Below are 26,491 nucleotides of genomic sequence, written 5' to 3'. Positions count from 1 at the left end.
CAGATCGAAATGTAAGTGGATTGCACCAATGTGTCGGGCTCTGGGGCTGTGCGACCCTAAAAATATGATAAATAAAGTGACACTATGGCAATTGTGGTGTTGGCTGTGGCTAAATTTATTCTTTCTGCATGGTGAATATGGCAGAAGGTCATTGCCTCCGTACAGATCTCCGTTCTGTTGCATTGTAGGCAGTATCCATTTAACCAATATTGTTGTTGATGGATTGGACTTTTTAAAAGGCTATCAATGCCTGATTATTTTAACTATTTATGACTTTAGTAATTATTGATAATATATTGTCGACGATTGTTATCAGTCTGTCTTTTTAACAATTTGAATTGTACATTATGTAATTTATTTTTAATCTTTGTGTTTGTCTGTTAAATGCTAAATTCATACTGACAATAAATTTGGAAGTTTGTATTGAGGAATGGGGTAGCGTGAGACATGGACATTCATTTTAGTGATGATTTCTATCTTCTCATGTTGTATATTAGCTATCCTATTCCAAAGAAGAACAAAACCTTCATTCTTTCATACCTAAATATTGCAAAATTCTAACAGTGACTAGATCAGATGTCATGAATATTTTCCATCCCTAAAAATATCAAAGGGCATATGTATAGACACATTTTCCTATAGACACAGAATGGGCAAAATCCTTTGATACATCTGGCCCAAGTGTTAGTGCCATGCATCTCTAAGAATGCAGCAATGTGGGGTGCAGGTACTGCTTCTGCAAGGAAGCTATTTTCAAATCAGTTGTTACTGGAGCAATAGGTCACAGGCAGTGTTTGAATTTCATCTTTCCATCCTTAATGCTCGCTAATGTAGCTCTCCATTGTGTGTCCGCTGATCTTATCCTGTGGGAAAGTCTGATTTTTTAGACCACAACTAGGCATTAGTAGGTAGCTGGACATTTCTAGTTTACAAATAAAACGCCCCTAAGTCTTTGGATTTTTAAAAAATATTTCACGTTTCATTATTTGTTAAACTGAAATAGGGTCGTGGACAATGGGAATTTGATTGTTCCCATTTTGTTTTCATGTCAGCACAATACCAGATGGATTCAGTAGCATGGCATTGTGTACTCATCTTTCGCTTCAAATTTATGAATATCCCCCAAAGTTCTGTTTTTTCTTGTTAACTATTTGACCGGTTAAAATCATAAAGCTGTCAAAAACAGTAATGAACTCTCCATAAGAGGAAGCTGTTTTTTAAGGGTGCTTGCGAAGAAGCATCTTGACGGAATATATTTCTTTAATGCATCTAGATGTTTAGTTAGAAATAGTAATTCTGTACTTAGCAATACTTCTCTCCACAATATATTAGCTGTAAATATTTTTTCTGCAAAAGTCTTGTAGCACGATATTTCTGGAGTCAATATCCTCACAAACCAGAGACAACAGAGTGGTATGATTGATTCTGAGGATGAGGATGATGCTGTGCAGGGGTTGCTCTACCCTATATTGCTAGCCATGGCCAAATCAAGTAGCTCCAGGAACCCTTGTGCTATAGAAGACTGAATGGTCACCTGGTCTCAATATTTCTTGAAACCAGGACACGACCTTTGCATTGGTGTGATGTCTGGCAAAGACAGTCACTGGTGATCCTCTTTTCTCAATAACAGGTAAGGGCTATGTTTGACACAGCATCCTTAGATTCACTCCTCTCTCATTCCCAGTAAATTCAACCAATTTTGATTTTGTATGGGAAAGTAACTCTTTTAGCACTTTACTTCACATTCCCTGCTTTTGCCTTTTATTTGCAGCCCCACGCGCCTGCAGACGCCTGGAGAAGAACTGGAGAAACACCAAGACAACCGAAAACCACACCACCTACAAGGACGCCATGACGGACTACCACAAACAGATCAGAGCCACCAAGAGGAAATTCATCCACAACAAAATCCTGGCCAACTCCACCAACTCCAAGGAACTTTTCAGTGTCATTCAAGAATTCACCAACCCGCGCCGCGAAGCCACAGACATCACCCCTTCCCAAGACCTAGGCGACAAGCTTGGAACCTATTTCCGCCTCAAGTTCAATAACCTCTACGAAAACTTCATCGACCATCCACCAGGCACCCCAGAAACTCCAGCTAGCCCACCATCTCCAACTGGATACCGATCACGGCCGAAGACACCGCCTCGACCATGAAAAGCATCCACTCGGGGGCCCCCACCGACCCCTGCCCCCCTCAAATCTGCCACAGAGCCGCGGATGCCATCGCACCCGAACTACAACGCACCATCAACACCACCTTCAAAATAGGCACCTTCCCAGATGACTGGAAGCACGCAGAAGTCAGACCTCTGCTCAAGAAGCCTACAGCTGACCCCACTGACCTCAAGAACTTACGGCCCATCTCACTCCTCCCCTTTGCAGCCAAAGTTGCAGAGGAAACAGTCAACAGGAAACTGACACGATTAATTGAAGAGAACGCCGTCCTCAACCAGTCCCAATCCGGATTCCGAAGCAACCACAGCACAGAGACCGCCCTACCCGCTGCCACAGATGACATCCGCACACCTCTGGACCAAGAGTACTCCACAGCCCTCATCCTACTTGACCTATCAGCGGCCTTCAACACCATTTCCCACCGCACACTAGTCGCCAGACTACACGACGCAGGCATACAAGGAACAGCCCTGGACTGGATCGGATCATTCCTCACTGGAAGAAGCCAAAGGATCAGACTCCCACTCTTTCTCTCCGACCCCACGAAAATGACCTGCGGAGTCCCACAGGGTTCATCCCTGAGCCCCACCCTCTTCTATATCTACATGGCCCCCCTCGCAGATATCGTCCGACAACACGGCCTCAACATAGTATCCTACGCCGACGACACCCAGCTCATCCTCTCCCTCACCAAAGACCCCACCACTGCCAAACTCAGCTCCCAGAAAGGAATGCAAGACGTCACAGTCTGGATGACCAACAGCTGCCTGAAGCTCAATGCCGAGAAGACAGAAGTCCTCGTCCTTGGTACCACTCCTTCTGCATGGGACAGCACCTGGTGGCCGACCGCCCTTGGAAGCCCACCTACCCCCTCAGACCACGCCAAGAACCTCGGCATCGTACTCGACTCATCACTCACCATGAACCAACAGGTCAACGCCGTCACCTCCAGCTGCTTCAATACCCTCTGCATCCTCCGCAAGACTTTCAAATGGATCCCCCTCTGAGTCAAGGAAGACAGTCACCCACGCACTCATCACCAGCAGACTGGACTATGGAAATGCACTCTACGCCGGCATCAACAAGTCCCTACTCTGCAAACTCCGCAAACTCCAGACAATACAGAGCACCGCCGGCAGACTCATCCTCGGCATCCCCGACACGAACACATCAGTCAACACCTACAAAGTCTCCACTGGCTCCCCGTGGAGAAAAGAGTCACTTTCAAAATCCTCACTCATGCCTACAAATGCCTACACAACAATGGACCCAAATACCTCACCGACAGAATCAACTTCCACGTACCCAAAAGAAACCTCCGATCTTCCAACCTCGCACTGGCCAAAACCCTGCGCATCCACAGAGTCAGAGCAGGCCGAAGATCCTTCTCTCACATTGCAGCCAAGACCTGGAACGAGCTACCGGCAGACATCAGACGTGCCCCTCACTGAACACCTTCAGGAAGACCCTCAAGACCTGGCTTTTTGGCTAAACAGATCTGTGGACCCCCCCACAGCGCCTTGAGACCCTCACGAGTGAGTAGCGTGCTTTCAATTCCCTGATTGATTGATTGATTGAGCCCCTGGATGGAGCATGGGCTGGGAGGTTGCGAATGCTTTAATTTCTTACTACTACCATCAGAGCAGAGGCCAGTGCTAGTCTGATGTCAACACACGTTGTCATTTTTTGCTCCCAAGGGAACTGAAATATCACTACCACAAGCTTAGCAGCTGTGTCCACTGGTACTTGAAAGATTTTGTTGGATGACTTTCTTGAAGTACTCTGCCTCTCCATCGGCCACTGGATGTTAGATAGCTTGCTATTTCATAGGTTACCGAGGTGGCAAGATAGACTTAAAGCTATCTGATTTGCTCATGGAGGATTATAAAGAGTTATGTCATATGATTTGATTTGCTGAAGTAGGTCCTATGATGGTCTCCACTTTTAACTACAGTAGTCATGAAATAATGGTTGGGGACCGTCTTATAGGTCTCAGCTACACAGCTCATGCGCTGTCTTTTCGAGACATGTTGTTTACAATCAGTAGGTTACAGCCTGCCCACATGCTTACTATTTGTTCACTTCAATGTCGCTCTTGTATCCTTCATCTCCGTTTGTCCAAGGCAGGCATGGCATGTGCTTGGCCCAAGTACTCCACCGCTCCCCTTTTGGGAGCTACTTTATAATTTGTATATGAGCACTTCATACCCTTGCTCGTGTTTCATACGCTCTTTCTCCTCCCACCTGCCATATCCCGGTTACTTTTTTCTCTCCACAGATCATGTTGTAATGCGTGTCTTTCTTTATCCCCCTCCTCACCTGTCGTCGCTCGTGTTTCTTTATTCAACCGTCCCTCAGGCTGATGCACGATGCGCATTTAAAACAAACATGCTACTTGAGAGAAGAGCTTCAGAAAAGCTACTGGTGCTCTGAGTTAATACAGAGGACTCAGCAAGCTACCTTTAATCTCCATGCCTCCCTCCCTCCAGCAGAGCACACGTTGAATCTTCAAAGCAGTGATAAATCCAACCACCTGAAGCATGAGTCATCTCAAGACTTGAGCGCTCACAGGGGAGGCATAAACAGTTATGGATGGCATTCACATTGTTTTAGGCCATTTCAGGGGTTGAGAGGACAGAAAAGAGAAACAGCATCTCAGCTCCCATGAAGGCGCTCCCTCTGCACTGCAGTAGATATGCTTCCTGCATTCCACGTCAACAGCAATCTAAGTCCTGCAGAGATCACTGGACAATATTGCCAACGAATACAGACGGTGCCCTGCAATCAGCTGGCCTGTGAAGACAACAAGCATTCAACTCCACATAATTCAACACAATGCCACATATAAGCGCCACGCAATTCCGCAACACACAAATCTAAACACAACACATTTCAACATCTCATATTTCCATACCACACAATTCAACTCCACACAATTCCACTCCACATTATTCCACTTCATGCCACATAATTACACTCCAACAAATTCAGTTCCACATATTTCCACTGTGCTCCAATTCACATCATTTCTACTTCACATAATAGCACTTCACATAACATAATTCTCCTTCATTCCAAACAACATAATTACACTCCCCACTATGCAATTCAACTCCAGATAGTTCCACTACACTAAATTCTGCTCCGACCGACATAATCCCATATATCTATTCAGCTCCAAAAAATATAATTTGCACTCCATAAAATTCAGCTCTCCACCATGCCAAATAATTCCACTCCACAGCATGCCACATATTTCCACACAAGACCACACAATTTCACACCACACAATTCAATGCCACACAATTCCACACAATGAAACATAATTACACTCCACATAATACCACTCAACACCACATAATTACACTCCACTCCATACTACATAATTACACTCCACATAAATCCACTCCACGCTACAGAGCAACAATTCACATAAATACACTCAACACCATGCCACATAATTCCACTAAACATAATTCACTCAACATCACACAATTCTACATCACAGAATTCAGCTCCACACAATTCCATCCCACACCACATAATTCAACACCATGCCATATAATTCCACTCTACTACATGCCACTCCACGACACACAATACCACTCAACACAATTCCACTCCATGACACACAATTCCACCCCACATACTTCCACTGCACTCAATAGGACATATTTATTATCTTCATATTTTCACTGCACACCATGCCCAAAAATTATACTACACATAACTCCACTCAATGCCTCACAATTTCACGCCACAAATTCCACAATTCCCACTCCAACCCACATAATTTCACTTCACACCACATAATTGCACTCCACATAATATAATTCAGCATCATGCCACATAATTCAACTCCCCGACATGCAACTCCATGCCACACCAAGCAGCATAAATGCATTCCACATGATTCCACTGCATTCCAAACCACATAATTACACTATGTACAACACAATTCAACTCAAGATAGTTCCACTACATATACTTCCATTCCAAACTACATCATTCTACTTCACCCATCATAATTCCACTCCACATATATTCATTCATCTCCAAAACATAGAATTACACTCCACAAAATTTAGCTCCCCACCATACACATCAATACACATATTTTAACTCCACACCACATACATCCAACACATGGCTGAAAGACACTGAGATTGACAACGCAAATAACTTTCTGAATGCCAAGACCTATTTGGCTTAGCCAATGCTTGTTGTATCCAGTGACCTAGCAGGCATAGATTCCACTTTAAATCACTTGTATGTAAGCATTCAACCTTTTAATATCATGCTACCATAATATTGTAGCAAAAATATGAATGACCAAAATATTGAGCAGGTAAGTATAAGTCTGTTATACTTAGCTCAATATCTGTGTACCTTCAAAATATATATCTATATAGCTATTTACTGTGAAGATATGTATTGAAGATATATCTATGAGAAATATATCCATAGATAGGAGCCGCTCTTCGCCTAAGCCTAAAACGTGGGAACTGTACAGGGTTCCCTACTTCCTTTTTTTCATAATATATGCAGCACTCTAGGCCTGAAAGAATAAAGGGGCATATCAGCAAGGCGAGGCAATAGAATTATCGCCGCTTTTGCGGCCGTTTTTGGCCGAAAAGCGGAGATTATTTTATCGCCTAATTAGCAAGCTCATGCTAATGCGTGAAAACTTGCGTTAGCGTAGGAATTCCTAACGCCCAGCTTTGCATCTCTAATGAGTTGCAAAGTGGGCGTTCCTGACCTAACATGACAGGAGAAATGTCGCTAAGCGACATTTCTCCTATCATCAAGCCCCACGCTATGAAGCATAGTGGCAAGAAAAGTAGCGATAACCCCTGTTATCGGTACTTTCCTTACGCCTGCTTCAGGACTGACTTAGCCATGATATCCTATGGAAGGTGGATATCATGGCTAAGTTTGTGAGTCCCTATCATCAAGCTAACGCCACATTGCGTGAGATTATCGCTGGGTTTCCAGCGATAATCTAATGTTAGTCAGTTAGCGTGCAGATTTTTATTGCTTTTGAGATAAGAGTTGCTAATAGCACGCTATCTCAGCGATAAAAATCCACGCTAGCCGGCGATAATTATCCTAGTGCTAAGTGCGCTTAGCGATAATTATCGCCGGTTGTTGCTGATATGCCCCAAAAGGAGTCCCTTACACATGTGTTAATCAGAGAAGCATAGCTGTGTCCAGACAGAAGAAAGCACCCAGAATAAGTAACAGCAAAAGAAGGAAACCCTCGATAGTTCCCAGGTTTTAGGTGGTGAGCTACTGCTTTATACGGAGCACTCTACAACACTCCAAAACGAATCATCACAAATCAGTCAATTTCTAGTACATTTTTTAAGCATATGATTAGCATTGTGCCATTCAGGCCAAGCTAGAAAAGTGACAAATCATATTGCCATTTTAGCATCAGTACTTTACAGGGTTACATCGTTGCTCTCCACTTCTCAATTTGGGGAGGCAGGAGGGATGCACATCCTCGGATGAAACAATTCAGCGTCTACTGAGTAACTGCAGCCTTGAAAGGGGGTTTCAAAGGTAAATAAAGGGATGTCTATCTCTAATAATAACCAGTAATGGGCATCACTGAATGTTGCTTTGTAGGATAATGATGATGTCAGCTGGGGTTTTGGGATGTATTATGACGTCATACACTAGACATCCCCTTAAAGAATTTTTATTTCTGGCGTTAGTCAAAACCTTTTGATTTTGCAAAAACAATATGCACATTGTACTTGCTAAGAGGGGATTTCAGCCAGCAGCCTTCATGCATTGGTCCATTGATTTGTCATTAATATTTTTCTTCCACTCACAACAGCATAGAGCATAAGACTGTGGGTAACCCCCTTCTGGCTTTCACTAACTTCCCTGTCACAAAGAGCGCATCCACACACGGGAGTAGTTCCCTTAAGTTACTGCCATTTTCTGGGAGGTGCCTAGCTCTCACTGTGGTGTGGGGGCCATCTTGGACGGTAATTCCCTTTGTTTGAATAAGTTTATGTTTTTAACCTTTCTCACCTTTATTTTAGTATTCTTGGTCACCAGTAGTTTTCAGTCACGGGATCCTGTGACTGAATTCAGGGGTTTCTGAATCCTCATTATTTCTTATTCGTCCACTCGTTATTAACAGAGCACTGCTCTTTGCACAAGCCACACTCCTTGCCACGCCCCCTTCTATGGCTGGATATTTAAAACATTCCTTAGCTCATCAGCCCAGGGGACGCACGCAGCAGACGTGCTGTTGACCCACCGAAGGCATGCCTAAGACAAGCCTGTCTATGGCCGTACGAACCTGTACCGTGCCTAGCGCCTGTACCCTGGTTCAGGCTCACAGCTACAGTCCTACACCCGGGACAAGCTGCTTATATTAGATTCAGGTAAGAACATAGGATGTCCCATTTTTTACTGCCTTTTCATCACCAAAAATGCTCCACTCAAATGCTTGTGCTGTGGGAAATACATAGAATCACAAATCCCCCAGCACACCTGTGAGAAGTTGGCCTGGTATATGATGCTCACTAGTTAAAGTGATCACCTTGTACCATGCCAAGCAACCCTTATGGTGTGGTTGTAAGTCAACCTTTTCGGACTAGCTGCCCTAGTGGTAGCGTAGGCTAAGCAGTCTTTGAGGCTAAACTCGTGAAGCGTGTTAAGCCAGCTGTTTTACCAAATGCAACCCCCTTTTATACCAATGAAAGGACACCACACAGATATATATTCAAAATATATATGTATTTATTTCTCAAAGTAACCCCTAGTCTCTTTATGAGCACAGGAGCACAAATCGTCAAACAAGATTACAGCAGAATACACAGAAGTTGCACTTTATATGGATAGGCCCTGGTGGCCGCTCAAACCATATACTAAAATAGTGGTATAAGTACCACGAACAGAAAAGGGAAAAGGCCTAGGGCCTCTAGAATCGCTGGGCCTACAAGGAGCTAACGTCAGTTAGTGACCAGGAGGTCCACGGGTGGCGTGTGCAGAGCAAATAGTCACACGCGTGCTCCCATAGGTTTCAATGGGTGCGTAAAAAGTACAAAGTTACTGTAAAGAGGATCTTCCGGATGGACTAGGAACTCAAGATTTGGAACACAGGCACTAGAGATGTAATACTACACTTGGGCACAGGTGTGCCAGCTTTACCTCACCCACAGGAAGCGGGTGCATAGGCCTCGAAGTGCGTCGGGTTTCTTCTATCTGTTCCGTGGAGCTTGAAGACAAAGATGCTGCAGGCGGTCGGTCCGGGAGAGATGCAGTGGATCCAAGAGTGGATCGGAGATGTTGAAGACCTGTAAGCAGAGGGGACAGTGTTCACAGTCACTAGCCAGTGACCAGCGTGGCACCAGGTGGGTACCAGGCGATGTCGGGTGCAAACAGGAAGAAAGGTGTAGCTTGTCTCTGCAGCCACGTGGTCCCTGGAGGTCGACGACATCCAGGAGTCGGTTCACGAGCTGTCCCACGCAGACTCTCGCTGTCGGCGGTGTCGGCGACTTCATCGAAGCAAACAAGCCTTGGCAAAAGCAATTGTTGTAGGAGATGAAATAAGCTGATGGTTCTGACCAGCAAGGTCAGAAGGACTGCTCCTTTGGAGGGGAGCAAGGGCCAGTCTGGAGCAACCAGACCAGTGGTGTATTTCTTGAAGTTCGTTGCCAAGATGGCTACTAGCCAGCGGGCCAGCAACCGGTTAGGCGCGTCGAGTGGCAAAATGCAGAAGGGCCCCACGCAGATCGTGGAGATGCTGGAGGGCTCACCTTTGGTGCAGATGCTGCTCGGGTGTTGGGCTTCTCAGATCCCAAAGCACAACTTGGAGGAAGCCTCGGTTGTTGCACTTGTCAGCTTGTCGTAGTCGTTCCAAGATGGCTGGCTCCACGTGTCTCGGTGCCTCCACGGGTCTCCTCTTTTCAGGGACTGTGGATCGGGCGGTGAGAGGTCTGGAGGTCCAGGTCTTGTCAGTCTCTGGGCTCGGGCTCCAGCGGGAGGCGGCGGCAAAGCAGACGTTGATTCGCTGGATGGTGCTTGCGTTAGCAAGGTGGTCACTCCCTGACCACAGGGCAGATTGGCTTCAGTCCTCTGTGCAGCAGAGCGTCGAAGTTCCCGTCTTCTTCTTAGTGTTAAGTTGATTCCAGGATGTCTGAAGTCTTAGGACACAGCTCCTACCTTTAAGCGGATTCTAGGGGCCGGACTACCTGCTAGGTCCCTCCCTATGGGTGGGACCAGGAAGGGGGGTGGTTACACCCCCAATCCTTTGTCCAGCTCGCCCCAGGCCCGGGACTGGTGTGCCCCAGGACCGGTTTGAACTGGCATATGCACCGAGGCTCCTTGTGAGCCACAGGCATGTCTGGTTTCTTTCAAGCCCTACCTGACCAATACACAAAATCCTGTCTGGGGTGGTGCACGCACCTCCCCTGGCAGGAAACCCTTTGTCCACACCTCCCAAGCTGGAAGGACTCCCAGCAGCAGGAGGGCAGACTTGTGTCTGTGGTGGCAGCATCCATTTTGTGGAGCTGAGGCTATGTCTGATTTTACCCGGGTTTCAGGTACTGTACATGTCGTGTCCCTCTGGAAGGGTGGAATGCTAACCCCGTCGCCAGAATTGGCGAGGGGTTAGTATTCCAATTCGTATGACACCTTACTCGACATGTTTTGATAAAGCCAAACCAAAGATAGCATTTAACCGCGAGGTTCATAATGCACTTAAGAGTATATGGTATGACGATATCTGGAAACAGTAGAAGGAAGTTGTTCCGACCACTGCAGACAGGCTCAGCTCATGCCAGAGCACCATCTCACATGGAACCAAGCACTCTGCCTTCAGGATTGTTAAGGCCTGCCATAGGAGTGACTTATAGGTTACCAGGTGTCCCATTTAAGGTTAGGTATAGGTATACTACACCTAAGTAAGAGGTGATTACACCAACTTACCCCAGCTGAGTGATCAGCCAGTTGTGTCAAATTGTTAGGCCAAGCCTGGGGTGGCATAATACATGCTTCAGCCCCTGGCAGGCCTTGGGTACACCAATGCCCTGGGTACCTAGTGTACACTGGTACAGGGGCTGACAGGGTGATCCACTTCCAATTGGTTATGCACCTAGGGTGCATAGTTTTAATTTAGTAGAGAGAACAGCAGGCTGGGGGTCTGATTGGCAGGCCCACAGCCTCAATATGTCAAAAACCAGTGAAGCAAAAAGCAAAAATTTGGGGTGACCATAGGATAGCAGACCCTACTCTCCTACAACACCCAACCTGCCCTCAGCTGCTCTTCTCTGGCTACAGGCCTCTCTTGTCAGCAGCTTGAACTCAAAGAAGCCACATCAATAAACACACAAACTAAAGCATTTATAAACACCTTTCCTTGCATTTTAATATATGCGAGGTCATTAGTCAAACATAGCTCGAATTCTCTTTGTTCATGGAAACCCATAGACCAGCCCTAACTTTTCCAACTGAAACCTGGGCTGATTCCTCAAGCAACCCAGATCTGTTGCAAGCATTACCAGAGGGCTTTGCAATTTACAGACATGACAGACTGCTTAAGCGTGGCGGGGGACTAACACTCTTATATAGAGAGTGTACCTAGCCGTCTGCTGCAATCCAGTGCCCTCATCAAATTGTGAGGCAGTCTCCTTCATTATTGAAGTTACCAAACAACAGTCCTTCAAAGTAATGGTCATATATCGACCACCTGGCCCCAGACAGGCTTTCTCTCAGGACTTAGGCAACCTTCTCAAAGAACACATTTTATATCCACTAACTATACTGTCCTGGGTGATTTTAATTTTCACTTAGAGGCACAGTCGGACTCAGATCCTACAGCACTTCTCCATACTCTATCCGTACTTGGCCTAGACAGATAGTAAATGGCCCAGCACACCGGGCTGGACACACAGACTGTATGTTTACCAATCACACCTCACTGAGTAATGTTAGGACTCTTTCACTTATTTGGACAGACCATAGTGCTGTCCTTCTTGATTTAGCTCTCAGTCAGTCCTACTCCAATATCAGAGCCCAAACAACCACCTTCCCTTCACGGGCCTGTCATAATATCCAACCAGACCTTTTTGCAGAAACTTTGACTGACTCATTCCCCATAATTTTCTGGAACATCAGCATGGCAGCCTTGCAATATACTTGCTGGTTAGACACAGCTGCTACCCTTTTAGCACCAGTTAAAATAGTCAAGGCCCGTCGCCTTAACAACTCAGACCCTTGGTTTTCTGCTGAGCGGAGAGCCAGCAAACAATGCTGCAGAAGGCAAGAGAAGAGATGGAGAGCTGTCTATAATGAGGAAGAAAAAGCAAAATGCAAGGGCTGCTTAGCAACCTATAAATCTCTTATTAATAAGGAAAAGGCCTCCTATTTCACAAGGAAGATAGTGGAAGCAAAAAATTCCGCCAACGAGCTCTTTCATACAGTGACTAAACTGGCAACTAACACCACTAAAAACTTATGCAAGTAAAACCTTCTGTGAAACTTTTGTCAACTTCTTTCCAAAAAAAGTAGAAATGGTGTACAATAAGTTAACCTCATCTACCTTGTCTACCATGAGCGATACTTTTACAGTTTCTTCCCTTATGGAATGGAACACATTAAGTGAGTTCACAGTACCCCCCTTCTAAGAAAGTCACAAATATACTTAGATATTGACTTCAGGAACCCCACAGGATCCATGTCCTCCAACTGTGGTAAAGCTAGCGGCAGAGATTATTGCGACTAAGCTTATGACCATCTTTGAAATGATGTTTAGGACTTATGTTTTTCCAACAATATGGAAGAAAGCCTCTGTGCTTCCACTTCTTAAAAAACACCTTAGAGCCTAAAGATCAGAATAGCTACCACCACATCTCCTGCCTCCCTTTGCCAGCAAAGACAGCCGAACAAATTACCAACAATCAACTTGTGGAACCCATTCAATCCTCCTTTTGCAGGCTACTCCATTTCGATTTTGCAGTGGTCGTAGCACGGAGACAGTGCTGTTCAAGGCAACTGAAGAGATCAGGCAGGCATTAGACAATGACAGAGGGGTTGCCCTCATTCTGCTTAATCTCTTGGATGCTTTTGATACCATTGGCCATGATTGCTGTTAGAATGGATGGCCAATATTGGGATTACCGACCTTGCCAGTGATTTGCTAAAATCCTTTCTTCTGGATCAAGAGGAGGCTGTTCGACTGGACACCTATGCCTCTCACCCTTTTTTAGGTCTCGCCTGACCCAGCGCATGCGCTGGTCTGGCGAGACATTTTGTGAGGGCTCCAAAAAGTGCTACCAGGCCAGCCTAGACCTACAGTGCATGTGCGCGGGTCGCACTTTACCGCTATCACTTTCACATTCGCGGCCGCTTTGATGTTTGATCGCGACCACTTTCGTGGCCACACAGGCCGCTTTGATGTTCTCCGTGAGGCTTCCATAGATTGCAGCAGTTAAAACAAGCATTGGCACAGCCAATAGGGCTCGCTTTTGGGACCTTATAAGTGTTTAGTTATGCAACTGTTGAATGGCTAAACACTTATAAGGTCCCAAAGGCGAGACCTATTGGCTATGCCAATGCTTGTTCTTTATGTGCGCAGTCCCTTATTGGTCCTCACTCAGGCCACCACTTTTTAACATTTATGTCATTCCGTTAGCGAACCTAATAAAGACCTTCAGCTTTCCCCTGACTTCCTATGCTGATGACACCCAAATCGTCCTATCTCTGGAAAATGACAAGATTAGCACAGAGTCTAGATTCTGCAAGTGCATACACAGGCAACCAATGCATAGATGGATACAAATTACCTGAAACTCAAATCAGGTAAAACTGTTTAGAGCCCTATCCTCCTTTTGGATCCCAGCTTTCTGGCCAGAGGAGATGTGCCCCTTACCAACACCAGTGAGGAATGCCTGCAATCTGGGATTGCTTATAGATAAGTTGAGCTTCACTGATCAAGTGAATGCGGTCACATCTGCTGCCTTTTTTACACTTAGGACCATCAAAAAGATACAGGGCCGAATGAGCAACTATTTCATTTAGCGCCTCGCAGTTTGCGACACATTGCGAGTCGCAACTTGCGAGGAGCTCAATGAAATGTACAACAGTGTGTTTGACACTGTTTGCGATTCCCAAAGGGGTAGCAAATTGCAAGGTCCCTGGGACCACTACCTGCCCTTAAAAAATAAATTTGCATGCATTTGCAAAGGGGAAGGGTTCCCCTGGGGACTCCTTCCCATTTGTGAATGCCGTACCACCTACTTGAAGTAGGTGGTAATTGTGAGTGTTTTGAGAACGCAATTGTGGTCGCAAAACATCTGTACATGGTTTTGACACTCGTTATTTGTAAGTGAACGCCCCTTCAAAATAGCAAGTCCCTAAACCTATTTAGCGAGTCGCAAAAAAATTGTGACTCGCTGAACAAGCTATGTACATGGCCCAATAGGTTTTTGAATGCGCAAACGGGTTCTCAAACCTGTTTGCACATGCAAAATCGAGCCGTACATCTGGCCCACTGCCTTTTATTCCTGTCAATTCCTAGGAAACTCTTGTAACTTCTCTGATGATGGCTAAATTAGATTATTGCAATGGCTTGTTTCTTACTGCCCATCAATTCATATTAAACAGACTACAAGCCCTACAAAACGCGGCGGCCAGACGTCTATTAGGAATTCCAAAATGCCATTCAGCCTCTGGATCACTAAAGAAACTGCATTGGCTCCCTATTTGACAAAGAGTCACTATCAAAGCACTTTGTATAGCTTACAAAACCCTTCATGATCTTGGACCAGACTTTATCAACCACAGCTTTAAATGGTACACCCCAAACAGAAGCCTATGACTGGCCAGCGTCAAATTGTTAGTTGTACCCATGTTCAAGCGAACCACTTTGGGTGGCAGAAGCTTCATGCTAAGGGCCACCAAGGCATGGAATGCATGCCACTCCCCATCAAAGAGGCACCCAGTCTTCTCGCATTTTGGAAAGTCTTGAAAAATTAGTTATTTAGCACTCTGTGTGTTTTTTTCCTGGGATGTTTCTCCTGTCTGTAAATCCAGTGCCAAGACACCTACAGGTATTCGAGCGCGTTAGAAATTCTGTTAACATAACAGAACAAAGCCAAAAGGCTGGTGGCCTATGTCAGGCCTGTTGGCTTTGCCAATGCTTGCTTAAAATGAACGCACTAGGCTAAACACCAAGTGTTATAGTTATAAAAAAAACATTTGAAGATGATATTCACACATTTGCATTATGTCTTTCCTTTGAAAATATTGGGAATATTCAAGGAATTGGGCATAATACCTCAAATCGATTTTATGGTCTTAGTTAAGCCAATTACAGTAGCCTTACCTATGGATGTGGAGAGATTGTGCCTAGCTAAACAATAGACTGAAGCAATGCCACTGTGTTCAATTACTGATGGATGGAAAAAGTTAATTCATTGTTCAAGTATTAACACCATTACTTACATTTAATTTGCACATCAGTGGTTATTTGTGGAGCTAGAGCTCACTGTTCATTTCTAAACAAGTTTGTAATGTAATATATAAATGTTATATGTTGCATTAATGCATGATCTAGTCTGTTTTCTCGTATATATATATTCCCTTATCTATTTTTTTAATTATATACAATGTCTGTTTTAGATAACAATGAATGTTAAACCTTTCCCGTTTCTAAGACGTTAAATAGTATTTTTATTCCCCTACATGAATGAGAATCAGGTTATCAGCAGTAGAAGGATGTAGGGCTGAGATGGCTCTAATGGGAATCGATCTGCTGAACCCTTCTTAATCATCGAGTAAGATTATGTTATTTACCACAGCTGTTTTCCGACTTTCACTGTAGAAAGGACTTTAACCTGTGTTGTGTGTTCAGGTGTCACTTGGCAACATTTTCTTACATTCATCTATTCATTTACCCACAGACAAGCATTCATTCCCACAACCACCCATTTGCATTTATTTATCTTGCTATGTGTACACAAAACCAACCATCCCTCCATTGACTAAAACCTTTGTATTTATCCGTCCACACCCATTCATGCTTCCCTCTATCTGCCACCAACTCATTCATATCCCCTTATTCACAGTTCAATGCTGACAGACTCATCTGCCTAGTTTAGTGCATTCACCCACTGAGCTGCTCTTGCACAGTCATTCTTTCATCCACCCATCGGCCTGTACACCCATCAACTACAACATTCCTCACATACAATATGCAATCATGTACCTATACATCCAACTAGCCACCTTTCCATATTTACATCCACTCAGGTGTCTATTCATTCATCCACGCATTTACCCATGCACTCGTCGAACCACACACCCATCCTCCATCAGAGGGATGTGCCTGTATCTGGGTTTTATGTGCTTGACTGGGTGTCCCTGTGTATTTTTTGTATGTGTGTTGACGTGCACATGTGTACCTATAGTTTTGTCAGACTGTGTGTTGAAGTCTTTGTGTACTTTTATGTGTTTGCTTGCTGCGTGTATTTTGGTTGATGTCTGAATGTAGCATTATTATGCTTGAAACTATGTTAAAATAGCAAAAAAGAAAAAAACATACACCACACCAGCCAAAGTATCCCCATAGGAAGGACTTTGTCCCTGAATCAACCTACAGGCCGAAGCTATGACTATTCAGATGCTGAGAAATACCCAGATTACAATGTCTCCTAGCAAAGAAATTTAAATTGTGGTCTAATCATAAAGGTGTGTCACTTTAAAGGTAACATTTACAGCATCCTTCTGATATTTTCACACTTATCAAGGGTAAACCTGGCTCAGCACTTGACAAAAATAAGTTTCCTTTTTGGGAATGCAACATGGTGGTCTGCTTACCTTGCAACCATCATCTTTGTGCTTCCTGCCAATCATGGGGATCACAATTAGCAATATGCTTAATTAATAATATTCATTGTTCTGCAAACACCTGCGACTGAAGATTTTGCGATGCCACCTTTTATTAACCCGTTCCGTGCTCATGACGGAACCACTCCGTCATGAGCCACGGGCGCCGTGTGCTCATGACGGAGTGGTTCCGTCATGCTGCGGCCGTTGGCGGCCGCTCCGCCCACGCGGCGCTAATTTCCATCCTGTGCGGGCGATTAGCGCAGTGGGCGGAGTCGTGACGGAACCACTCCGTCATGAGCACAGCTCGCCCGTGACTCATGACGGAGTGGTTCCGTCACGAGCACGGCGGCGCCGCAGTTCCCCCAAACCCCCCCAGTGCTGCAGCGGGATTCGTGCCGCGGCGAAGGGGTTAAATAGATCGCATTAAAAATCAGAGACTCTTACCACTTTTTGTTTCCTGTTTCTTAGCACATCGGGCTCAAAGTCCCAATTTCCCATTTGTAAAACGTCCCTGCTGCGGTTAAATAAAAAAAAAGTAAATTTTGATAACAAATCCCTTTAGTACACAGCAGTTTTCTATCACTTTATGAGTCATTGCTTCTTTTAGTTTCATCTCTTTCAATGATATGTTCACTTCTTTGGGACTTTGGTGCACAGGTCAGTGAGACCAATGAGATTGAGATTATTGCAGCTCTGCCAGCTGACCTCTTGTCATGTGTGACACTTCGAGGCAGACCTGGCTAATTCGTCGAAACAGAAAAGGTGTAGCACAGCGGCCAGAGCACGGAACGGGGCTCGCGGCTTGATTCCCGGATCCGGCGGCCGCTCAGCTTAGCATCATGTGACTCTGGGCATTAGCTCACTTAATCTCTTCAACGGGCCCCAGTGCCTAAATACTAGACCTGAGCGGAGTTTGCGGAGTTCTGCCATGCCAAACTCCTCAAAGTGACAAAAAACTCGGTGGAGTTCCGCAAGTGGCGGAGGGCAGTGGGAACTGCCGTTCGCTCTGATCTTCCTGCCGCTCAAGTAGAAATTCTACCCGAGCAGCAGCTCTCGTTCGCCAACGTATCCTTGGCGAGCGAGGAAAAAGCTCCACTGCACTACGTGAAGCAGAGCTTTCTGTACTTGGCAAGCTCCGGGGAGCACGGAGTGCAGAAAACTCCACAATCTACACGAACGGAGTGGAGTTCACCATTCAGGCCGACTGGATACCCTTAGGGGTGATAAGTCGTGCTTTTACAAAGCTGATATTAAACGGTTCTTGTGAAAGTTTCTACTAAATTTTCTTAAGTACTTTCTCTCGCTAAAACTGGGGTTTTGTGGGAGATGTTTTTTGAAACACTGGTTTTGCAGAATTGTTCCATTCCATTTTTTTTTTAAAGTTTGAAACTTATGTAAAATTAACTACGCATGCCAAACCTTTCCAAAGTTGCAAGTAAGAGCCTTTACAATTTTCTTACTCTTAATATACAGCAGTAAAGGTATCAGTAACTAAAAGACAGTTTTATAATTAGTTGAATTCAGTGATCATTTTTCCCACAATCCGTCGATTTTTACAATTTGCTGCTCCTAAAGGTTGTTCAGCTCTTGTAATCCAATCATTAGTACGGTGAGATGGGCTGCTGTGGTTTCTTTTCATGGCCCCAGGGATTGTTCCTCAACATGTTTTGCAAGATCTGGAACGGACTGGAAACAAGTGGCTGCTAATTGCAACAACAAATGGAAGAAACACAATGCTATATTTGTTTTGTATAAAGCTGGTCTAATTGGAAAAAAAAGTCTTTAAAGGAAAGGTCCCTGAACTGACATGCAGTCCACAATGAGAAATGAGATATGGGTCACTTGTCCTGTACTAAGGGCAATATCTAAGACCCGGTTTGCATCGCTCTTGCACCACGCAGCGTGGTGCAAGAGCGATGCAAATCTTATGTCATATTTTTGAAGCCACAAAAAGCCACTTTGCGTGGCTTTGAGTCTCTCCAAAAATATGGAGTAATGCAGCGCAACACAAACCGTTGCATTGTGTTACTCTGCCCTGGGTAGGCGTTCCAAGACCCTGTGAACCAGGGAATGCACCAAAAAAGATACGCCTCCGCAGGGGAGGCGTATTGAGAAGAAGTATGTTTATTTCTCCTCGCTTTCTTCTCTTTCTATGAGTGCTGCAAAGAGGAAAAAGTCTCTCAGGATTGTTTTTGTGCAGGAAGGTGCTCTTCTCCTGCACAACACAATTCTGCAAACAACACAGGCACCATTGCAGCATGGTGCAAGTGTGCCGGCATAGGCACTAGGTAGCCCAAATGGCGCCAGTGCAAGGGAAAAGGACAAGAATTTGCTGTATTAGATAAATACTGTGTATTCCTGCCATTTCACTGGCCCCTCAAGTCATAAATATGGCCCTAAGTATATATGGCAAAAGACCCAAATTAAAGATCAATTTCAGTAGTAAAAAACACAGACTTCACTACAAAGTTTGTAGAAAAAGTACTGCTTGCAAATTGATACATGCAAAAAGTAGCATCCTCACTATTAAATTAAAAGCATTTTTTTAAAGTGAATTGTAAATGCTATATGGATCTGCAGTTAATATCTACTTGAGCAAAAAGCAGCAGAAGCCACAAACTGCTTTCTAGGAGGTGCATACAAGCTATAAGTCATCACAGAATCTAGGAATTGAGCAGAACGAGTATCAGAATAGGACTGCTAGTCTGCAAAGTCAGACACAGGGGTGATGGACAAATTAGATTTATCGGGTTTCACCCCCACTTAATTCCTATATGGACTGCTTCACATACTATAATTTTGTTGACAAACGTAGCTACCCCTAAACTCAGAAAGAACATTAAATGAGCTGCAAAAAAATCTAGACTTTCGGTATTCATAAAGGGCATTTGCAAGTAGTAAAGTTAGACTTTTGTCTCAGTTTCACTTAAGTTTTGGTCTTTAGTCTAACTGAGACAAAACTAAAGTTAAACTGCGACAAAAGTCTAATCTTTACTACTCGTACATGCCCTTTGTGAACACTGAAAGTCGTAAAGTAAGGCTTTTGTCTCAGTTTACCTTCGTGAATTGGGCCCCAAGTGTGTAAGCTGATTTCATGTAGGCGGCACATGAGAAAAAGGAAAAAATCATGCAATACATCTAGAGTTTCAGCTAGGAATCCCTTTCTCTGAGAGAAACATGAAGAATGTCAGATCCCAAAATTCTCAACGGAGAAGAAGAGGATGGATGGGGCAGAAAGACAGATTGACAGAAAGCAGTGTTCTTACATTTGCCAAACAACACAGCAGTCCAAAATCAGAGTTGAGGAAATATTCAAGCTAGTGAGTAAAAGAAAAGCTGTCCTGCAAAACATCTGAACAGTCTAATTTTAGATGCCATGTTTAATTTGGTGCTGTGTCCTAGTGATTGCCAGTGGATGTTTGCGAACATAACAAAAGATTCAAATAATCAGTTGCACTTTTTTTGCATTTGTAACGAAAGGAAATTGTGTGATAGTCTGCTTAATTTGTGCCGGTGCTTTCCGGTGCTAAGCACCGGCACTTATTTCTCAGGGCCAGGTCTATAGAAATGAGATCCATGGGTATGCTCCAGAGGAGTGTTGCAGGTGCTGACTTTTTAATGGTGGAGTTTCTATCGTTGCTTAAGCCAGTGAATTACCTGTACAGAAAACTCCTCATATAGTCTGATTCAGTTGAGGTCAATAACTTCAATTGTTGAAATAAACTGCAAGCTATCCCTCCACCATCAGTGGGAAGTGTGATTTGCAACCAGTGCTTAGTTTGAGCAGTGGTTTCCGGTGCTCGAACCAGCACTTAATTCTCAGAACCAGCGCTTGTGACAGCAGCCACAAGGTGGCGCTGTCTGGCTAATTTGGAGATGACCACAACAACCACTGGTAATTATTCATTCAATAAACATTAAAATGACTATTACCTGCCTCCCAAGCCATTCTTATAGCTCTGGGGGCCTGAAATAGTCCGAGTGGGAGTTTGATGGTTAGTACTTGTGTTGTTTCTATCGTTGGAAGCATAGCAGGGGCTATGTGCATTGCAAGCTGCAGTGGCCTCCTGACGAGAGCCCCAGCACATATTAATTACAAATTAAGCACTGGTGAGAGTCAAATGTTTCATAGTATGGAGTATATTTTTAGACCTGGCCCAAAGTGATAAATTCTATGTGATAAAATCTCCTCATTGATCTCTGGCCTTTTTAATGCAGGATAGTTGTTATAGACTGATCCTTTTGATTGTCCAAATGTCAAACTTCCCAACATGCCTTTTCATGGTGTGATTGATCAACGTTTGGAATTAGCTATGTGATTTTCAGAGGAATAATATTTTACAATTAATTTTGAAATAGTTCAAAAGTTCCGACATTTTAGTAAGTTCCTTTAAGGACTGCAGACAGCTCCTTGAATAGAATCATAGATGGTCTAAAACTGTTAACTTTCATCCCGTTCTTTGATAGTCCTGCAGATCAAACCTTCAAATGATGTTTTTGATGATAACATATGTTAATTATTCCTACAAACTCTTTAATACATGCAACGTGAATTTGTCACTTCCAGTGACTTGTTTGCTGACCCTAAATTTCGACTTTGTGCATAATCATTCAAGTGCTAAAATACAATGGGGCAGATTTACTAAGAACTTTTATTGTCCCTGCATTACGTAGTTTGTTGCAAGGCACTGAAAGTCCTTAACTGGGATTTAGTAAACCACGCGAAGCCACTTTACATGGCTTTGCATGGTTTTGGAAATACAAAGTAACACCGGGCAGCGCATAGCACAGCCTTGAGTTACTTTGCATCAGGCAAGCACTCCAAAGGTCAAGCATGGGTGTTCCCATGCATCCTCCAATGCATTTTGACACAATCCCAGATACTAAATTGAGTAAACCTGGGATTGCACCAAAAAGCTATGCCTCCCTGAACCAGGTGTATCCAGGAGAAATATCTTTATTTCCCCTTGTTAATTTCTCTTTCTATGTATGCTTCATACTGCAGCACAAGTACAAATGGTAAAATGCATTGTTTTTGTTCCGAAAGGTCTCTCTTCCTGCACAAAAAATCCTTCCAGTTATGAAGGCACCCTTGCACCATGGTGCAAGAGTACCTGCGTTGGTGCTAGGCAGCACACAGTGTACCACTGCGAGGAGACAGCAGAAATGTGTCATAAATGAGTAGGAATGGTGCATTTGTGTTGTCTCCCTTTCATTTAAGGCAGAACAGCAACTTTGTATGCAGCCTTGTGTTGCATAAAATATTAGTAAATATCCCCCTGTGATTCTCTCAATGCACTCCTTGATGCTCAAATGCGACTCTTGATGAGCTCTTTTGTGGTCAGAGAAACTACTACAGTGGCTTTTGTGATTGAGGTGGTTAGCGGTATGCATTGTCTCATCTTTGACAAGATGATGATAGATTCAACCCAGATCTGTGACTGGGGGTGAGTGTCTGAAAAGTTTCAGCACTCCGTCCATCATCTCCTTGTGTTTGCGTAGTGCAGATGCTTCAACAGTTATCTGGCTCACCATACGATGAAGATATGCTCATTAACGTCATTTGTTTTTCAGGTGCCGTATTGATCAGTAAAGTAGACGAGGGAGAAGAGCAGACCATGGTCTCAACCGTTCTGGAACCTTGGGTGATTGTTCTTTTGATCTCCATCACAATCTTGGTCATGGGTTTTCTTATGTTCCTTCCAGCTGCTGTCTTTGTCATTTGGCAAATGAGGCGAATGCCGGACATCTCACTGACTGACACTGTGTGACAGCCCCAAAGGCAATATGATAACTACATCTCTAGTTATGGATTAATGTTACATTTACTCAATGTACAAGGCAACGATGAAGCCTCCTGGAATGGAAACAGAATCTCCTTACTGGTGGGACAGAGACTCTTTGATTGGCAATACTCTCTTCAGGATTAGGAGTGTTGATTTTCCAGGGACTTAAATAAGAAAAAGGAAGAAGCAACACTGAAGATAATTGTGAAGTTTATTGTTGCTGTGATGGATTCAGCCTTTGGAAAATACACTGAGGCTTCGAACAGAGAATGTATCATCTACAGGAGTCTGGAACTTTATTTAGTTACAAGCACTTTGGGTTGGATATCTTTTATTGCATTAACTGATAATAAGATGCAGCAATGGAACAATGCTGGGCTGACCATTCCATCAATGCATTATGAAAAACAAGCCCGTAGGTCTCTGAAATCAAATGCATTGTACTACAACACGTACCGTTTATTGGTGTGCACCATTTCTGCGAGACTTCAATTTCTGATATCAATACAACAATAATTGCGTTACATTTTCATTTTGTCCAATAAAAGGGACTGTTTGAAATTTTTTAACTGACATAACTAAGCCTTTAAACCTTTGTTTCTCAAAAAAATTCCATAAATGCTGGCATTCAATTGTTTTTAAGAAACCTGATGTCAAGATGATGCTGCTTACAAGTCTCCTTCTTTAAAGCATTTTGTGTCAGATTCACAAAGGACCTCCACACTGGCGGCAAAGAAATATGATACATGGCCTCCATGTGTTGGGAAAAGTCTCACTGAGAAGATTTTTTCGGTGGAACAGCCATTGAATAATATAAAGTTAGCACTACTTTTGTCCTTATTTAAGGTGCTCCTTCGAGCTACCTCCTCCAGGAGATATTATTCAGCCTTAATGGACAATTTTATTTCCAACTGTGGGGAGCAGCCATGAGCTGTATGTTCTCCCCATAATATCAGAACCTAGTCAAAGGGCAATCTGAAAGCTATTCGACCTGTGACAAACAAGTCACAGAATTTCGTTATCACCTAATTTATTGAGGACACTACATGGACGATATAGTAGGGATCTTATAAGGAAATTAAGACAAGTACCAAGTCTTCTAAACCAAAGCTATCAAAATGTGCAAATTTCCACAGGAAGAAAATGCATTCCTTGATACTAAGGGGGTGATTATGATGGCGGGCGGATCGCCACCGCCCAACCCGATTTACCCCCTGCAATATTATTATGACGGGGGTATCGCCGGTCTGCAATCATTACGATTGCCGGCCGGGCTGAATTGGGCCTCAATATGGTGGCGGTGCCTAGCAGGCACCCCCATCCATATTAGGTTGCAGGGGGTCACGGGCCTTTCCATGGCAGCTTCACCACCTTGGAAAGGCTGGCGTGGAATTGTTTTGGGGCCCTTTGCAGTCCTCCAGGGGGTGGGGGGCTGCACTATGGTGCTTTTTCAACATTCACCCACCGCAATGTTTGAAATGCAAAATGCGACCGCCATGGTGGCGGTTGCATCCTAATTTGTGGTGTGGGACTGCACGTATGGCGGCCGGTCCCAGCACTGCGAAGATGGCAGGCAGCCTAAAGTCCGCCCGCCATCCTAATCAGCCCCAAACTTCTTCACTGAAAACGACCAATTTGAATGAAGCCTTTTTAAAAAACTAACTGCCTACAATGCAAAATTTACTGAGCAGACATCCAAGACATTGAATTCACGAACCTGCCAGGGGTTAAATATAGATAATCAGGAGAAACTACTTAAGGGATGAGGTCTTTGAACTAAATGCAAATGGAGTCAGAGAAGGATTCACAAAAGAGACTTCACCACTCAAATATTCAACAACACATTGAAACTTAAAATAACAGCCAGACACTCCAAATCACTTTATCATCCAAAAATACTATTAGCCTGACTTAAGAATCAGATTTATCCACTTTTTCACAGATCATGCTTAATAATAATTGGGACATTCAGATGAACAACAAAATATTATGATCTTATCTGAAAGATTATCCCTTTATGACATTTACAAAACAAATAAATCTAAGATGACACATGCTTATCAGACTGAAAATAACAGTCTGGGAAAGGAAATATAACCGTCAAGTTGCTCAAATATATAGGCTTATGTACATGCTCCTAATGTTTTGCACGCAAGCTAGGATTTACAAAGCTGACCACATTATAATACAGAAACAAAACAAACTATTAAATCAAGGAACGCATTAAGTGTAATACTACATGTCATCAATATTGTTAATTCGAACAGGAATATGTTGGTAGTACCACTTGTCTCTTCTTAAGTAGGATTCAAGAACATTTATGAATCATTATGCAAAATGATCATTTCTACAAAGCACATACTACAAACAGAACTTTTAGTTTCCATGGAAATTAGCATTACAGTTGGCACTGAAGAGGGGGGAGCATCAATCCCTACCTAGAAAAATGGCCAGCAAATGGATATTAACAATAGATACATTTGAGGACCCCCTTAACCAAAGTGAGGAATTGCATAAATGTTTCATGAATGGGAGAACTGTTAACATTGAGACATGTGTTCTGTAATTACAAAAGGTAAAGGTTGATAAGAACGTTCAGGCAAAAAGAGGACTGCTGAAATAAGAGACAGTATACATAAAAACTTTAAAAGATGAAAACTCATTAGATAGCAATTTGTGTCTTGTAAACATTGAGTATTGTCAACAAGCTCACCACTTTGGGACCCACATTCCTATTCATTAAAAAACGGAATAACTAAATGTTTGCTTTGTAGCTATATAGGCCCAAAACATAAACAATATCTACAATTCTTGATAGTTTTGAACCATATTGTCATATACATCCATTATGAGCTAATTACACCGGTATGTATATAGAGTTGCTGCTTCAACAAAAGCAATGATTAGTAACCCTGTGAAATCTCAGTAATAAAGTCTTGCATCATTTAGATGAGGCTATCAGTGACATCATCGGTGTTCTTACATGATCAGTCAAGGTTAAAATATATATGGAAAACATTTATCTTAATGTTTCACTGTAATTATTGTTGACTCTTACCAGCACACGAAGTATACACAGATAGGGTGGTTGTCAGCCTGATACCCAGAGTCTGTACCAAAAAAACCTGAGAATTTATTCTGTACACATATGTAAAATTATAGTAATTTTATTTTTGATAGAATATTACCACACTCTAGGGTCTGCATAAGGGCATTGTTAAAAAGAAATGAATAACTTGAGACTAACACACATGATCTGCATGGGGGGGCTGAGCACAAAGGCAGTCTGTTTAAATTTGACAGGGAACTAGAGATGATGCCGCTCAGCTAGACGATTCTCACAGTGAAGTGATACATTATTAGCAGTCCCTCAACTATTTATTGTATTGTGTTGTATTGTATTTTATTGTATTCTATTGTTGTGTATTGCATTGTCACATTTATATAGCACTTGCTACACTTATGTGCAGTGCTGAAGCACTTGCCTATATCAGTAACATGTCATACTGTTTAGGGTGTGTGGCCAGAAGGGTATTGTCTTTATTTTGCTCCAGTGTGGGAAGTGTTTCCATGTCATACGTAATGACCACCAAGGTTTGCTTATCATGTTGGTGGACGCAGCACTTAGCAGTGTAATGGGTGAATGAGTGTGAATGATAGGCGCGCAGTTT

Source organism: Triturus cristatus, chromosome 1_2 (genome assembly GCF_964204655.1).
Source record: "Triturus cristatus chromosome 1_2, aTriCri1.1, whole genome shotgun sequence".
NCBI classification, from domain to species: Eukaryota; Metazoa; Chordata; class Amphibia; order Caudata; family Salamandridae; genus Triturus; species Triturus cristatus.
The sequence above is the reverse complement of the archived record's forward strand: the minus strand, read 5'-3'. Positions refer to the sequence as shown.